This window comes from Phocoena sinus, chromosome 1, assembly GCF_008692025.1.
Source record: "Phocoena sinus isolate mPhoSin1 chromosome 1, mPhoSin1.pri, whole genome shotgun sequence".
Taxonomy (NCBI): domain Eukaryota; kingdom Metazoa; phylum Chordata; class Mammalia; order Artiodactyla; family Phocoenidae; genus Phocoena; species Phocoena sinus.
In genome coordinates, this window is record NC_045763.1 from 34934223 (window position 1) to 34952946 (window position 18724).

The 18724-nt window shown below is 39.4% G+C and overlaps 1 protein-coding gene and 1 pseudogene across 5 annotated transcripts in view; both read left to right on the forward strand.

The window, feature by feature from the left end:
* The window catches only part of CCDC30 (coiled-coil domain containing 30), a 162879-nt gene that overhangs the window by 75792 nt on the left and 68363 nt on the right, over nucleotides 1-18724 (forward strand). The window contains exon 1 of one of the 5 annotated variants that reach the window (XM_032609310.1): nucleotides 7250-7297. The exons of the other annotated variants lie outside the window; for them this stretch is intronic. The gene's annotated coding sequence lies outside the window, so the exon portion shown is untranslated. Of the gene's footprint in view, nucleotides 1-7249; nucleotides 7298-18724 lie in introns of those variants that run through there. 5 annotated transcript variants of the gene reach the window in all.
* Nucleotides 1889-2207, forward strand: LOC116742050 (annotated as a pseudogene).

Consider the following 18724-nt stretch of genomic DNA (forward strand, 5'->3'; position numbering starts at 1 on the left):
CAAAAATAAGAGCAAGGGCTTATAAATTAGCCTTGGTTTGAATCCCAGTCCTGACTGTGTGACCTTGCACAAATTACCTAATCTATCTGAGCCTCACTTATGCTCTCTCTAAAAAAGAATACAATAATAGTTCTAATCTCATAGGGGTACTGGGAAACAAAATTAGATAATACATGTAAAACATTTACTACAATGTCTGACATATGGTAAGCACTAAAACAAAATAGTTGTTGCTCATTATTTTTGAAATTTCTATTATTATCATCAATTTGGTAAGATAAAATTATTACCAAATAAAATTAAAATTCCTTATATTTGGTAGGTGCTTAAAACTTACAAAATACTTTCAAAATCACATTAGACTCCTACTCTGATGGCTATAATGTACGTAGGACAAGTATTATTTCCATTTTACAGTTGAGAAAACAGGCTTAGAGAGGAAGACCTATCTTATGAGCTATGGTACCATGAACTATTTTTTCCCAGGTTTGTCTCTCCCCTAGATGACTTTATAATTGTTTAGGCAGAAAAGTATTATCAGAATTTATAGTGTATATGATTATTGTATATAGAATTAATTATGTAAAATACTTTTTGCAGATATTGAAAATGAGCCAAGAAAAAATTGAACTATTTGAAAGTGAGTTGTCAGAAGAGAGAGAAAGGAAAAAGCAATTGACATCTGATCTTAATACTGTGCAGAAGGCTTTGAAAGTTGAAAGTGAGGTATTTTGCCGTTCAAGATGTTATTTTCCTCTTTTTGCATTTGTAATTTAGGGATTTCATGTTATCATTCATTTTTATTTTAAAATAAATTGTAGCTATAGAATATTATTTATACCAGTAACAATGGGGTGACTTGTTTCTCCAGGCTGAGTTCCAACACTACCCAAAAAGAGTCCTTTAAGTAGAAGGGATTTGATTATTATGGTGGTCATAGTGGCCCGGACTTGTCTCTCCTTTTAACTGCTGGTACCAGCTTGGAAAAGTCTATCAGGAGACATACCAGCCTGTATTTGGAAGAGAGACCTGGAAGTGAGTTCATGGAAGTCTAGATCACTAATTTAGAGGATGGTGACAATCAGTTTGCAGGGTGGGTGAGAGCTAGCACAATACTCTATATCCCATGCTGATGACTTATAGGAATTTTCCATGAAATGAGGTAGGACATTGATACTACTTGCCCTCTTGCTATGGTTTTGGGTGGCCACTCCCTACCTTCTTTCCTTTTTGCCCAGTGCCTTCCTCATCAACACTTTCCTCCCTCTCTGATCTCAAGCCTTTAGGAATATACCAAGTAGCTCCTCTCCTAAATAAATTTTATGTCACCTGTTCCTTCATAGGGCACCATGGCCTGACTCTCAGGCCCCCTCATCCACCAATCAAACACTGCATATTCCATGTCATCAATGCAGAAATTTGATTAAAATCTACATCTAACTAAAATGTTTTCTTTCATGAATATGGAAAAAAATCAGAGGATTAGAGGAAACACTAGTTGATTAAGTCACTGAATATGCATTATTAAGTAAGACAGCATAATTTGTAGTGAAGAACACAGTGTTTGAAGTCAGTCAGACAGTTTGAATCTCAACTTTCCCACTTCCTGGCTATATGAATTTAGGCAGATCACTTTAGTTCTCTGAGCCTCAGTTTCAATAACCCTACCTTATGGGGTTGTCACAAGATTAAAGGTAAACCACACAGCACCTGTCCTATAAAAAGTAACTTTGAAAAGAGACATTTTAAAACAGGTAATATAACTAATGCAGGAGTTGCTGAAGATTTACCTCTATACAAGCCTTGCGTAAAGTAGGGACAACTAGAAACCCAGTCTTTGAACCTATAAATGATAGAAATTAAGAATGCTTATGGCATGTGACCATCCATGGCTGGTCCAGGGGCTGCTTTCCACTGCCTGGGTGCCTTAGGCTTGGCCTCCTACAGGGCACATGGAGCCCAGTTCCTGGTTGTCTATGGGAAGGAGCTCTTTGACAAGACCAACAAACATTTCTTACCCAGCCTGACCTGTTAGGGTTGCCCCTGTGCAGAAAGCCCCTCTGGGCCAGTTGCTGCTAGCTTCTAGAACTATCTTATGCTCCACCAGCTTTTACTATCAGGCTCTGTGTGGAGACCCCAGTGCCCAGACTTTGGCCACTGCAGGAGGGAGCCTGCTACTCTTGGGCTAGCTTGCCTTGGCTCTTTGAGTTTCCTTGTGTTTAATTTCTGGGTACTTTTTTTCAGAACTGGAGCAAGAAGGGCATTAAAAGAGAAAGGCAAATTTAGAAGAATGCTTAGTTTAATTAATTGATTTAAGGAATCTTTGCTTTACTAAAGAAAGGAGTCTGTCTGCCAGAGGACAGGTTGAAATATTTAAAGCAAAAAATTTGTCAGAATCATTTCAAAGATTCCTTTTTTGCAATAGTATACCTTGTCTATTAAAAGTCTTATTTTATTCTACTAAATATTGTCATTTCTTAATCAGGAATTGAAAAAATCAAAGTCAGAACTTATATGCCTTTATAATGAAATTCAAAGTCTTCCAGGGGCAGAAGAAGACAGAGACCATTTTTTAATAGCATATGACCTGCTACAAAGAGAGAATTCTGAATTAGAAACAAAGGTGAGACTAAATTATTACGTATTTAAATGTTTGATGTATGACATATCTTTTATGAGGATAAGATAAAAGGAAACTAATTTCAGTAAAAGATAACTTGGAAATTGGAGTTTCTTTTATTATTATAGAATAAATTGCCTTATAGTGTGGATTATAAATCAAGCTGTATTTCAGAATAAATATTCAGACTTCAACCAGTTCTTCACTCTTAAGATTAATCTATAAATTTTTTACTTTAAATAAGCTTCCCAATGGCTTAGTTTTTAAAGCACATATTATAATGTAACGCAACGGGAGAGGCCACAACAGTGAGAGGCCCATGTACCGCAAAAAAAAAAAAAAGATTAAGATGGTAAATGTTATGTTTTTTTATATTTTACCACAGTAAAAAATGCAAAATCAGAGGTTTACTAAAATGTCTTCAACTTTAAAGGCTTAGAATCAAAGCATCTTTCCCAATTATACTGAAAATTAGGCTTATACTTAAAATTCAGAAAATGTTTAAATGTCCCAACCCCAATTCATTCCCCAAGTATAAAATGGCACTACCAGATGAGGGTTAGTCCAACACTAAATGGAGAGACTGCCAGTAGCGTAATTTCTAGAGTCCCACCTATTAGGTTATTATCAACTCCTGGTTGAAAAATTCCCTTCCTCAGTCACTCTCTTGATGTTGATTAAAATGGTAGGAAGGACTAAAGGCTTGAACACAACAGTTAAAATATACTGAGTTATATTTTAATACCACATGTGAAGTGGAGGACTAAATCAAGGCAAAATTTATCCTATATGAAGTTGTTACCCTGAAGTCAGGGAGTAAGTTGCTGAGGGGTTGGGACATAGATCAAATAGTATGTGACCTAAGGAGGGAAAGGTCCAGCAAATAGGGTTCGTTGCCTGGGAGGATAGATATGTAAGGCACATCCTACATCTACGCTTTGTTTTTGGGACCTTGTCAGCAAGATGAGTTTTCATCACAATGTACAACTAAAGGATCTTGTCTTTCAATATATCATCAGAAAACTTAACATAGAGAATGAAATGAAGTGAGAAGAATACAGTATAAAACCAGAGATCCAGATCACTGTCCTGGTAATCTGGTTTTCTCTCCCTCTCTTTTTTTTTTTGCGGTACGCGGGCCTCTCACTGCTGTGGCCTCTCCTGTTGCGGAGCACAGGCTCCGGACGCACAGGCTCAGCAGCCATGGCCCACGGGCCCAGCTGCTCCGCGACATGTGGGATCTTCCCAGACCGGGGCACGAACCCGTGTCCCCTGCATTGGCAGGCGGACTCTCAACCGCTGCGCCACCAGGGAAGCCCCTCTCCCTCTCTTTTAAAATACTTTTTATTTTGAAATAATTTCAGACTTACAGAAAAGTTGCAAAATAGTATAAAGACTTTCCATATACATTTACCCCTCCCAGTGTTAACACGGTACCACCTTTGCTTTATCAGCCTCTCTCTCTTGCATCACACACACACACACACACACACACACACACACACACACACACTTTTCCTACCCTCAGAGAGTAGAGACATAATACTCCTTTACCCCTAAATGTTTCCATGTATGTTTGCTAAAAACAGTGACATCTTTTTATCACAGTACAAGTCTCAAAATCAGGAAATTAATATAGTACTATTATCTAATTTACAGCTTGTATTCAAATTTTACTAATTGTCCCACTGTATAGCAAAAGGACATTTTTTTTTCCTAGTCTAAGGTCCAATCCAGGACTGTACATTGCATTTCATTTTCACATCTCGAAAGCTCCTTGAATCTGCAACAGTTCCTCATTCTTTGTTGTTCATGACTTTGCTATTTTTGAAGAGTACAAATCATTTATTTTGAAGAATGTCCCTCAATTTGGATTTTTCTCATGTTTCCTCACAATATAATTTAGGTTACATAATTTTGGCAGGAATACTACATAAGTGATGTTATATCCTTCTCAGTGCATTGTATCAAAAGACAAAAGGATATCCTTTTGTTCTATTTACTTTGGGTATGGTACTCTCTGCCAGATTTCTCCATTGTAAAGTTATTCCTGTTCCCTTTGCAATTAATAAATATTTTGTGGGGAGGTACTTTGAGACTATAGGTATTCTGTTTCCATCAAAATTTTACTCATTAAAAGTTTCAATTTTGAAGCTTTGATTCTTTAGTTGTATTCCAGTTTCTCTTTAGAACATAGAGTGCTTTAGACTTAAAGGTAGTCTTGCTAAGAGTGGCTTAAAAAAATTGTGTTTTATGTATTTACTAAAGCCCCTGTTTTATAGGCTGTGGTTTTATTTGGGCTGGAAAGGGGTGTGTTCATGTAGGCCAGCTTCCTCAGTTTACAGAAACGAACACCAGACTCGGGATATTAAACAACTACCAAGTTGCCTGGTGATTCTCAGCCTAAGCTCTGTCCTCCTTACTCTAGGGCCTCAAGCATAAAGTGGAACAGTCAACTGAATACTTTATGGTACTTGAATATGGCTGATTATGAGACTGAGCTATGTAATCAGGATAAAATTTTGGTAGGGAGGAGCCTGTGGAACAGAGTTGGTCCTGTTGCACAGCATCTGTGCCATGAAAGTTCCTATGGATTTACCCTCCTTCATGATAAAGAGCAAAGCTGCCCACCTACGATATCCACCAACTTTGTCCTGTGAGAATCCAGAATACCTAGAAAGAACTTAGTGTCAAAGTCACCTTCCTCTTCAGAAACCTTCAGCAATTCTCAGTTTGCTAGAACATCAAGTCTAAATTCTGTTTGGCTTTCTTTACTTCTTAAGAAACTAACATTTACTATTTTTAATGTTTAAATTTTTACAATGACTATAAAAATCAGTGATTAAGTAGCATTTTGGAATCTGTTATCCTGCTTACAAAAATAATGCAAGCTCATTAAGGAAGTTCTTGTCTTTCAGGTCCCTTCATAATCTGATCCCTCCCCCTCAATCTTATTTCCTCGCTCCTCATCTTGTAGCCTCTACTCCAGTAAGACCATCCTCCTCACTTCTGCACAAATACTCCATACTCAGTTCCACACTATACCTTTGACCATATTGATCATGCTTAAAATATGCTATAGTCTCTTCTTCACCTATCCATATCTTCCCACCTCCTTAGGTCCAGTGTAAAACCAGTCTTCTCCCTGGAGAGGTTATAGTCCCTATAAGATTATATGGATTTATGGGATTATAACCCATATCACACACTGTAATTTTTCTTCAGAAAATTGAAAACGTCTAGGAAACCAAAAGGATTCCTTTAAGTAACCTAAATTGATCTTTAGAATTAAATCCATTGTGTTCTTAGAATCAAACATAGTAACTATAAAAACTTGGCATTTTCAGAGAGGATCAGAATGGGAGTCAGGCAGGTTTTTGTCTATCTTCGTGCAATACTTGGAGAAGGATTCTTCCATTCTTGGAACTGTCCCCCATCCGCCCTTTCTACTACCTTCTGGAGGCATTCTTTCATTTTATATGAAGATATAAAGAGCAATCTTTGAGGAAAGGAATCTGTTTGTCAAAGAACAAAACAAAACAAAAACCTGAACAAATGTTTTGCCAAACCACACAACAGAGCAGTGATTCTCAAAGCATCCACTTGCATCAGAATTACCTGGGAGACTTATTTGAAATGCAAATTCCCATTTCCCAGCCCAGACCACTGATCTGAATCTCAGGAGTGGGGTGGCGATGTGAGACTGCATTCTTTTAACTCCTCAGGTGATGCTCTTATTCACTAAAGTTTGAGAATCACTACGATAGTCTGGGAGCCCTTATATGTTCAAGTGTTTCCAAACCAATAGGAGCAGACTGGAAGAAATATGTTCTCTGTAATGCATAACTAATATTCTTTTTAATGTTTTCTTGCAATAGTATATTATTGCTTTTATGAATCAATGAAGTACACTCAAAACTTGAGAACAAAAATATGTGATAACAATGTAAAAGCTCTAATAGAGTATTACATCTTTTTGCTTGTTAAAAGATAGAATGGGGCTTCCCTGGTGGCGCTGTGGTTGAGAGTCCGCCTGCCGATGCAGGGGACACGGGTTCGTGCCCCGGTCCGGGAGGATCCTACATGCCGCGGAGCGGCTGGGCCCGTGAGCCATGGCCCCTGAGCCTGAGTGTCCGGAGCCTGTGCTCCGCAACGGGAGAGGCCACAGCGGTGAGAGGCCCGCATACCGCAAAAAAAAAAAAAAAAAAAAAAAAAAAAGATAGAATGAAACCCTAAACAGCACTCTGGGAAGCCAATCCCAGAGACCAAAAATATCCCCTTTTTTTAAAACCATAGACTTACGCACTCTTGTGCCTATGGTAAAAATGTATTAGATTATGTAACAGCTGAAAATTGTGAAATTGGAATAAGACTTCAATTTGGATGTCAATTTATATTATTTAAGTCAATAATTATGTAAGCATTTAATGGAATCAATACACTTTTTTCACAGGCATGCATAAAAATATGCAAAATAGAATATTTGTCTTTTCACTTAACTTTACAGGTCTTGAAGCTTTCAGAAGAATTTGAGCAATTAAATCATTTTACTGTAGAGAGAAAAACTGCAGCTGCTAATTTAATTACAACTGAAAATATCTGTAAATATCTTGTGTTTAAAGTACCAATTTTGGAAGTAGAGATTCAAAGCCCAAAGGAAGAGAGAGAGGAGCTCTGGTAAATTGAGAAAATCCCATATAACTTTAATTATTTGGGGGGTACATTTTATTTGGCTTGATTATTATAAAAATTTGACATTTATTTCCAAATGATGTGCATAGAAAACTTAGTTCTAAGTATTCCCCAGAAAGTTTGTTTTTTGGTATGTTATTACATTTTTAAACTATTTTTCCTGCTTTTAAAAATAAATACATGCTTTTTTAGAAAATCTGGAAAGCATGGAAAAGTATAAGGAGATTATAATAACCCATAATACCCCCCAGGGAGAGATGTTAATGTCCTAATTTTTCTTTCTTGTCTTTTTTCTGTATACATACATATATATGTATTTTTTAAATAATTAAGACTATACTTTGCAGAGAGGTTTGTTTTTTGCTATTTTTATTTAACATTATATCTGATAATTGTTTTGAGAATTTTCTTCCTTCCTTCCTTTCTTTTTCTTTCTTTCTTCCTTTTTTGCTGCTGTTGTTGTTAATCTTGCCCTCTAACTCTTGTATTTCTACTTTTCCACCAAAAGTATCTTACACAGAAACTTTTGAGACTTAGACAAATGCATTACTGTGTTTTGGCACAAATACTAATAGATGCAATCAAATTTTGTATGGGCAAAAACCTAGAAATAGATCATCCAATGGAAACAATAGATGTCAGTTTTTACTTATATACCATATTAAAGGATACCTTCTCAGTGAACTGAGAAAATATTGCCTAGGTGTAGCCAAATTTTTATCTTTGTAAATGTTCTAAAATAGAAGAGATTGTTTTGCCAGTTTTGGGCCCCTGAATTTTATGCCCTCCTAAAAACTGGTTTTAAGTTTAGAGTGAGCTCTAAGTCCAAGATTCGCAGTCATGAAACCTAGTTGCAGAAGTGGGAAGAAATACTGGAGAGATGGTGGAGAGCAGGTGTAATAGTTGTCACAGGAGCAAAGAGCCAAGAAGCCAGGTCACAACATATAGGTTTGTTGTATGGGGGAGAAAGTCTAGTTTTGAGCACAAGAATAGTGTTATAGGGCTTTTGAGGGAGATAGTCCAGTAACTCTGCATGAGATGAACTGGAGAGGAAAGACAGACCAGTTAATCTGGATATTCGCCGCAGATGAAGAGATAGTGGTCTAGACTAAGTAAGTGGCACTGGAGATGAAATGGCCAATCTGAATGCTTTTCAGAGAAAAATTTGACATTAATAATCAACGCTGACAAAAATCCACTCAGCTGACTTGGGATAATTGGCAGAGATACTTGCCCCAGGGAGCAAGGCTGTGAATTCATTTGGAGGTGGAGAACCTTGCCATGAAGAAGACACTGGACTTCAAGTAAAGAAGTCCTTGCTGCCACCTGTTTCCATGACTTGGTCCAAACTGCTTCCCATCACTGGGACTGAGAAATGAAGTCTACATATCTGCCATATGTTTTCCTCTGTCCTTTTCTTATAATGTTTCCCTGCTTGCTTATCTTCTGTGCCCTACTTCCCAGCCCCCCTTATCACAGATCCATTACACAATCACATTCAGCAATAAATTGCATATCTACCATGTGCCAGGTACTGTAGGTAGATACTGAAGCTACAAAATAAGACACAGGTCCTATCCTTAGGGTCCATATTGCCTGATGGGGGAAGATAAACAGTTAAACAAGGGAGTATTGGATACTATGGGAGCACAAAGGAGGGGTTCTGGTCTAGGCTAATGAACCAAAACATATTCTTAAAGGAAGTGACAAATTAAATTGAGTCCTAAAGTATGAGAATTTAAGGGCCAAGGAAAAAGATGGGAGAATAGTTTTCAGGGGAGATAGACATGTGCAAGAAAAAGCCGATTTGTTTGAGGAGCTAAAAGTGACCTCAATGCTGCTATAGCCTAGAGTGTGAAGAGAGGAAATGAGGAAGGAGATGATGAGAATGAGGAGGTAGTCAGGGACCTGACCATGAAGGAACATGAATGCCTGCACTAGGGAGTTTGGACAACTCCTTCAGGGTTTAGTAACATGGGAGAGACACAAACAGATTTGTGCTTTAGGAAAATCACTCTGCCTGCTGTGTGGAAAGTAGATGGTTAGTACCAGAATGAAGGTAGCAAGACCAGTTAGGAGGCTGTTATTGTAATGATGTTTGTGAGGATGGAGACAAGTGGATGGAATTGAGAGGAGACAGAGAACAGGACTCAGGGATTAATGAGTATAGGAAGTGAGGAAGAAGGTACTATAGGCAGAGGTTTGAGTATGAGAACAGGTTAAGGAAGACTTAATTTTCTGGTTTGATGGTGTCAAACCAGAGAGAGGAGTTCAGCTTTTGAGACAGTGACTTCGGAGTGTCTTTGGAACAGCCATGTGTGGATGTTCAACAAACAGTTGGATTTATGGGTTTGGAGGCCTGGGCTGGAGATAAATTTGAGAATCATCAATAAGTAGATGGTAAGATGGATAAGATGTTCCCATATGTTGGTTGATAAAAACACTCAAAGACAGAAACCTAAGGTAAACCTCTCTATGTGGACAAAAGGAGTGCTCCCAACAGGAAACTGGGACAAAACAGCCAGGGAAGTAGGAGAAAAGTCAGGAGAGTGTGTACAGAATCCAGGCTAAAGAGTATTTCAAGAAGAAAGGAGTAGTCAAGAGTGTCAGGTACTGCCAATGAGTCAAACAAAATAATGGATAAAAAGTGACTGCTGAATTTAGCAACAAGAAGGTGGTTGGAGTCTTTAAGAAGAGTAGTTCCAATGAAGGGCAGAAAACAGATTGTTTCCTAGATCCCACCCCATGGGATGGTGAATGGGAGTGAATTGAGGAGGGTGTGAGAGATGAGCATGTGAAAATGGTGAGTGTAGGTAACGCTTTCCAAAAAGTTTGATTGTGAAGAGGAGAAAAGATTATGGAGCCAAGCTAAGAGGAAATTTGTGTATGTTTAAATACTGGTGGGAAAGAGTCCCCAAATGGGCAGGTTTAGGACTCAGAAAATCAGAAAACAGCTAGCCTTAGTCAGGAGGTAGGCCACTTTGTCCATTGTATCAGGAGGAAGAAAGGGAGGATGGACAGAGATCCAAATGGGTTTTTAACTGGACAGGAAACCAAAGGACTTGTTCAATGGTTTTTATGTCCTCTGTGAAGCAGGAAGCAAAGTCATCTGCTGAAAGTCGGAGAGGAATAGAAATATTAGAGTTTGCAAGAGAGTGAAAAAGTTTGAAATAATCACTGTGGAGAAAGGAAAAGAAATCTGACTGGGGAGAGCAGGAATGGAAAGGAAAGCTGACTGTGGAGGGTCCAGTCAAAGCCAGAGACCCTGAATTTATGTTTAGCAACACTTAGTATAGACATGAGAAGACAGTTGAATTTATCCGGGGTTGAGGTTCTGCCACAAAAATGGAGTGGAAGGACAATGGGGCAAGAGAATTGAATATTTTATTTGGACAGTGATTAAAATAATGAACTCTATAGACTCTGCATTGGATAAAGGAGCTGGACAAGGAATTTAAGGTATTTATGATTGCACTGAGCCAAATTATGTAAAAAGGAAAAGCTGGAATCCAAATGTCTAATTCTAGTATTTCAGAAGAGAAGCAGTTATTGATGATACAACCCTTAGTGTGGTTATGCAAGTAGTTGGCAAAGTGGGAGAGATGACAAGGTAACTGGAAATAAGGAGACTGAGGAAGTGAGATGTCAAGGCATTGGTGGGTGATCTATATGGACCTTGGAATCTTCCAGGATAATGGCAGGACTTGGGGTGAAGAAGATGCCAGAATACCATGAGCCAGAATCTTCAACTGAAGAGAAGTAGGAAGTGTCACAGCACACCTAGCATGGTCCCGTGCACATAGAAGCTGCTCAATAAGCCAAATTGCTTGATTCTTGTAATACATCTCCTCTACTAGATTTTAAGCTCCTTAAGGTAATGGACTATGTCTTGTTTTTCTGCTGTCTATAGTGCTTTTGTTATAGAGAAATGGAATCTTAGAACAGGAGGGATCTGCAGGAGATCGTCTGAACTAGTGGTTTTCAAACTTCTACCTTCTAAACTTTGAGCTCTCTGGGGAGGGGGGCTCAGAAACTACCTTGGGAGATGAGGGGAGCCTGATGAGTGGGACTCTGAGCCTTCTGCTCCCATTTCAGCCGAAGATCCACTCTTAGCTGTTTCATATGTGGAGCTCTATGTAAGATTTTACTTCGAGAAAGGGTCCACAGCTGAGATAAATTTGAGAACCACTTTATTTAGCTAAGTCTTCTCTTTCCACAGAAGAGGTCTCAGACCAAGAGAACAAAAATGACTCTTTGACTCACAGTCATTCACTTAGCAAGTTATTGGCAGGACTGGGTGAGGTCCCAAGTCTCCTGAGTCAGGAGAAGTTACTACTTTATCTGCTTTGGAAAGGGTATAGTCACAAATATCCCAATGGCCAGAAGGTGCTGGAACACTTGTTTTCTAAGTCAGTTGTGAAAAAGAGCTTTATGCAGTTAAAAAATTGCTCGGGACTTTAGTCTCAGTATATGCATCACATGGGGGTGGGATGGGAGGGAGAATGAAGCCCCAGTCTGTCTTGTTCTGGACTGTCTCCAGTGTATAGAATAATACCTGACACATAGTAGATACTCAAAATTTTTTCAATGAATGGAATTCCCGCTATGTACTTGAGGCTGAAGCCAGAGTTGGACTTCCAGTGGCAGCCCCAAACTTACAGAACTTAGCTGAACTCAGCCTGAGTTTGCTGTATTAGGAAGCTCGGGCCAGAACAGCTGGCAGCTTCCCCTTGACGTTAATGCCTTAATGAGCTTTATTTTTTTCTAATATGCTCTCATTTACCATCTCATTGCATCCTTACTATCTTTATCAAGAATTGTTTGATGAATGTTCAAGTTGATTTTCATTTCCAGTTCAATTTGACAGTGAGTTTATATCCATTTCACAAACGTATTTTTCCTCTTCCTCTAAAGTATTCCTTCCCCAGCCCAATCCATTTAGTGAATAGCCCCTCCATTCACACAGTTGATTAAGCCAAAACTAGGAGTCATCATTGGTTCCTCCCCACTTCTAACCCATCAACAACTCCTGTCAGTTCTACCATGAAAATATAAAATATTTAATCTGTCTATTTCTATCTATATCTCCACTGCCACTACCCTACTCCATGACACTGGTATCATTCACTGGGACTATCACAATATCTTCCTAACTGGCTTCCCTGCTTCTATACCTCTTTCCCAGTCCATTCTCTGTAGAACAGCCAAAGTGGTCTTTGAAGAATGCAAATTGAATAATATTACTCACTTTCTTAAAAACCTCTCAATGGGAGACCTTCAAGATGGCAGAAGAGTAAGACGTGGAGATCACCTTCCTCCTCACAAATATATCAAAAATACATCTACATGTGGAACAACTCCTACAGAACACCTACTGAATGCTGGCAGAAGACCTCAGACTTCCCAAAAGGCAAGAAACTCCCCCACGTACCTGGGTAGGGCAAAAGAAAAAAAAAAAGAGACAAAAGAATAGGGACAGGACCTGCACCTCTGGGAGGGAGCTGTGAAGGAGGAAAAGTTTCCACACACTAGGAAACCCCTTCACTGGTGGAGACGGGGTAGGGGGGATGGCAGGGGGGAAGCTTCAGAGCCACGGAGGAGAGCGCAGCAACAGGGGTGCAGAGGGCAAAGCAGAGAGATTCCCACACAGAGGATCGGTGCCGACCAGCACTCACTGGCCAGAGAGGCTTGTCTGCTCACCCTCCAGGGCAGGCAGGGGCTGGGAGCTGAGGCTCAGGCTTTGGAGGTCAGACCCCAGGGAGAGGACTGGGGTTGGTGGCATGAACACAGCCTGAAGGGGGCTAGTGCACCACGGCTAGCCAGGAGGGAGTCCGGGAAAAAGCCTGGACCTGCCCAAGAGGCAAGAGACCATTGTTTCGGAGTGTGCCAGGAGAGGGGATTCAGAACACCGCCTAAACGAGCTCCAGAGACAGGTGCGAGCCGCGGCTATCAGCGCCGACAGCAGAGATAGGCATGAAACACTAAGGCTGCTGCTGCAGCCACAAAGAAGCCTGTGTGCGAGCACAGGTCACTGTCTACACTGCCCCTCCCGGGAGCCTGTGCAGCCCGCCACTGCCAGGGTCCCGTGAACCAGGGACAACTTCCCTGAGAGAACACACGGCGTGCCTCAGGCTGGTGCAACGTCACGCCAGCCTCTGCCGCTGCAGGCTCGCCCTGCACTCCGTACCCCTCCCTCCCCCCGGCCTGAGTGAGCCAGAGCCCCCTAATCAGCTGCTCCTTTAACCCCGTCCCCTCTGAGCAAAGAATGCATGCCCTCAGGTGACCTACACGCAGAGGTGGGGCCAAATCCAAAGCTGAACCTCAGGAGCTGTGTGAACAAAGAAGAGAAAAGGAAATCTCTCCCAGCAGCCTCAGGAGCAGTGGATTAAATCTCCAGTCAACTTGATGTACCCTGCATCTGTGGAATACCTGAATAGACAACGAATCATCCCAAAATTGAGGTGGTGGACTTTGGCAGCAATGATATATATACTTTTTTCTTTTTCCTTTTTCTCTTTTTGTGAGTGTGTATGTGTATGCTTCTTTGTGTGGTTTTGTCTGTATAGCTTTGCTTTTACCATTTGTCCTAGGGTTCTGTCTGTCTGGTTTTTTCCTTTTGGGTTTCTTTTTTAGTATAGTTCTTAGCACTTGATTTCATTGGTGGATTTGTTTTTTAGTTTGTTGCTCTCTTCTCTCTTTCTTTTTTTTTTTTCTTTTTTGTATTACTCTTTAATTTTTAATAATTTTTTTATTTTAATAACTTTATTTTATTTTTTATTTCTTTCTTTCTTTTTCCCTTTTCATCTGAGCTGTGTGGCTGACAGGGTCCTGGGGCTCCAAGTGAGTGTCAGGCCTGTGCCTCTGAGGTGGGAGAGCCAAGTATAGAACATTTGTCCACCAGAGACCTCCCAGCTCCACGTAATACCAAACGGTGAATGTTCTTCCAGAGATCTCCATCTCAACACTAAGACCCACCTCCACTCAACCACCAGCAAGTCACAGTGCTGGACACCCTATGCCAAACAACTAACAAGACAGGAACACAACGGCACCCATAAGCAGAGAGGCTACCTAAAATCATAATAAGGTCACAGACACCCCAAAACACACCACCAGACAGGGACCTGCCCACCAGAAACACAAGATCCAGCCTCATCCACCAGAACATAGGCACTAGTCCCCTCCATCAGGAAGCCTACACAACACACTGAACCAATGGTAGCCACTGGTGACAGACACCAAAAACAACAGGAACTACGAACCTGCAGCCTGTGAAAAGGAGACCCCAAACACAATAAGCTAAGCAAAATGAGAACACAGAGAAACACACAGCAGATGAAGGAGCAAGGTAAAAACCCACCAGACCTAACAAATGAAGAGGAAATAGGCATTCTACCTGAAAAAGAATTCATAATAATGATAGTAAAGATGATCCAAAATCTTGGAAATAGAATGGAGAAAATACAAGAAACATTTAAAAGGACCTAGAAGAACTAAAGAGCAAACAAACAATGATAAACAACGCAATAAATGAAATTAAAAATCCTCTGGAAGGAATCAATAGCAGAATAACTGAGGTGAAGAATGGATAAGTGACCTGGAAGGTAAAATAGTGGAAATAACTACTGCAGAGCAGAATAAAGAAAAAAGAATGAAGAGAATGGAGGACAGTCTCAGGGACCTCTTGGACAGCATTAAATGCACCAACATTGGAATTATAGGGGTACCAGAAGAAGAAGAGAAAAAGAAAGGGACTGAGAAAATATTTGAAGAAATTATAGTTGAATACTTCCCTAATATGGGAAAGGAAATAGTTAATCAAGTCCAGGAAGCACAGAGAGTCCCATGCCAGACCAATCCAAGGAGAAACACACCAAGACACATATTAATCAAACTACCAAAAATTAAACACAAAGAAACAATTTTAAAAGCAGCAAGGGAAAAGCAACATATAACATACAAGGGAATCCCCATGAGGTTAACAGCTGATCTTTCAACAGAAACTCTGCAAGCCAGAAGGGAGTGGCAGGACATGTTTAAAGTGATGAAAGGGAAGAAGCTACAAGAAAGGTTATTCTACCCAGCCAGGATCTCATTCAGATTTGACAGAGAAATTAAAATCTTTACAGACAAGCAAAAGCTAAGAAAATTCAGCACTACCAAACCAGCTCTACAACAAATGCTAAAGGAACTTCTCAAGGCAGGAAACACAAGAGAAGGAAAAGACCTACAATAACAAACCCAAAACAATTAAGAAAATGGTAATAGGAACATACATATTGATAATTACCTTAAATGTAAATGGATTAAATGCTCCAACCAAAAGACGTAGACTGGCTGAATGGATACCAAAAAAGACCCGTATATATGCTGTCTAAAAGAGACCCACTTCAGACCTAGGGACTCATACAGACTGAAAGTGAGGGGTTGGAAAAAGATATACCATGCAAATGCAAATTAAAAGAAAGCTGGAGTAGCAATTCTCATATCAGACAAAATAGACTTTAAAATAAAGACTATTACAAGAGACAAAGAAGGACACTACATAACGATCAAGGGCTCAATCCAAAAGAAGATATAACAATTGTAAATATTTATGCACCCAACATAGGAGAACCTCAGTACATAAGGCAAATGCTAACAGCCATAAAAGGGGAAATCAACAGTAACACAATCATAGGAGGGGACTTTAACACCCCACTTTCACCAATGGACAGATCATCCAAAATGAAAATAAATAAGGAAACACAAGCTTTAAATGACAAATTAAACAAGATGGACTTAATTGATATTTATAGGACATTCCATCCAAAAACAACAGAAAGGGATTCCCTGGTGGTGCAGTGGTTAAGAATATGCCTGCCAATGCAGGAGACATGGTTTCGAGCCCTGGTCTGGGAAGATCCCATATGCTGCGGAGCAACTAAGCCTGTGCGCCACAACTACTGAGCCTGCACTCTAGAGCCTTCGAGCCACAGCAACTGAAGCCCGCGAGCCTAGAGCCCATGCTCCGCAACAAGAGAAGCCACCGCGATAAGAGAAGTCACTGCAATGAGAAGCCTGTGCACCACAACAAAGAGTGGCCCCCGATCACTGCAATGAGAGGAAGTCCGTGCACAGCAATGAAGACCCAATGCAGCCAAAAATAAATAAATAAATTTATTTTAAAAAAACCAAAAACAAAAACAACAGAATACACTTTCTTCTCAAGTTCTCATGGAACATTCTCCAGGATAAGTCATATCTTGGGTCACAAATCAAGCCTTGGTAAATTTAAGAAAATTGAAATCATATCAAGTATCTTTTCTGACCACAAGGCTATGAGACTAGATATCAATTACAGGAAAAAAATCTGTAAAAACTACAAACACATGGAGGCTAAACAATACACTACTTAATAACCAAGAGATCGCTGAAGAAATCAAAGGGGAAATCAAGAAATACCTAGAAACAAATGACAATGAAAGCACGATGACCCAAAACCTATGGGATGCAGCAAAAGCAGTTCTAAGAGGGAAGTTTATAGCAATACAGTCCTACCCCAAGAAACAAGAAACATCTCAAATAAACAACCTAACCTTACACCTAAGGCAATTAGAGAAAGAATAACAATCCCCAAAGTTCGCAGAAGGAAAGAAATCTAAAGACAGAGCAGAAACAAATGAAAAGAAATGAAGAAAATGATAGCAAACATCAATAAAACTAAAAGGTGGTTCTTTGAGAAGATAAACAAAATTGATAAACCATTAGCCAGACTCATCAAGAAAAAAAGGGAGAAGACTCAAATCAATAGAATTAGATATGAAAAAGGAGAGTATAAACTGACACTGCAGAAATACAAAAGATCATGAGAGATTACTACAAGCAACTATATGCCAATAAAATGGACAACCTAGAAGAAATGGGCAAATTCTTAGAGAAGCGCAACCTTCCGAGACTGAACCAGGAAGAAATAGAAAATATAAACAGAGCAATCACAAGCACTGAAATTCAGACTGTGATTAAAATCTTCCACAAACAGAAGCCCAGGATCAGATGGCTTCACAGGTGAATTGTATCAAACAGTTATAGAAGAGCTAACACCTATTCTTCTCAAACTCTTCCAAAATATAGCAGAGGGAGGAACACTCCCAAACTCATTCTACGAGGCCACCATCACCCTGATACCAAAACCAGACAAAGATTTCACAAAGAAAGAAAACTACAGGCCAATATCGCTGATGAACAGAGATGCAAAAATCCTGAACAAAATACTAGCAAACAGAATCCAACAGCACATTAAAAGGATCATACACCATGATCAAGTGGGGTTTATTCCAGGAATGCAAGGATTCTTCAATATACACAAATCAATCAATGTGATATACCATATTAACAAATTGAAGCCTAAAAATCATATGATCATCTCAATAGATGCAGGAAAAGCTTTCAACAAAATTCAACAGCCATTTATCATAAAACCCCTCCAGAAAGTAGGCATAGAAGGAACTTACCTTAACATAATAAAGGCCATATATGACAAACCCACAGCCGACATCATTCTCAATGGTGAAAAACTGAAACCATTTCCACTAAGATCAGGAACAAGACAAGTTTGCCCACTCTCACCACGATTATTCAATAGGTTTGGAAGTTTTAGCCACAGCAATTAGAGAAGAAAAAGAAATCCAAATTGGAAAAGAAGTAAAGCTGTCACTGTTTGCAGATAACATATTATATAGAAAGAATCCTAAAGACGCTACCAGAAAACTACTAGAACTATTCAATGAATTTGGTAAAGTAGCAGCGTACAAAATTAATGCATAGAAATCTGTTGCATTCCTATACACTAATGATGAAAAATCTGAAAGAGAAATTAAGGAAACACTCCCATTTACCATTGCAACAAAAAGAATAAAATACCTAGGAATAAACCTACCTAAGAAGACAAAAGACCTGTATGCAGAAAACTATAAGACACTGATGAAAGAAATTAAAGATGGTACAAACAGATGGAGAGATATACCATGTTCTTGGATTGGAAGAAACAACATTGTGAAAATGACTATATTACCCAAAGCAATCTACAGATTCAATGCAATCCCTATCAAACTACCAATGGCATTTATCACAGAACTAGAACAAAAAATTTCACAATTTGTATGGAAACACAAAAGACCCCAAATAGCCAAAGCAATCTTGAGAAAGAAAAACGGAGCTGGAGGAATCAGGCTCCCTGACTTCAGGCTATACTCCAAAGCTACAGTAATCAAGACAGTATGGTACTGGCACAAAAACAGAAATAAAAACAGAAATATAGATCAGTGGAACAGGATATAAACATATGGTCACCTTATTTTTGATAAAGGAGGCAAGAATATACAATGGAGAAAAGACAGCCTCTTCAATAAGTGTTGCTGGGAAAACTGGACG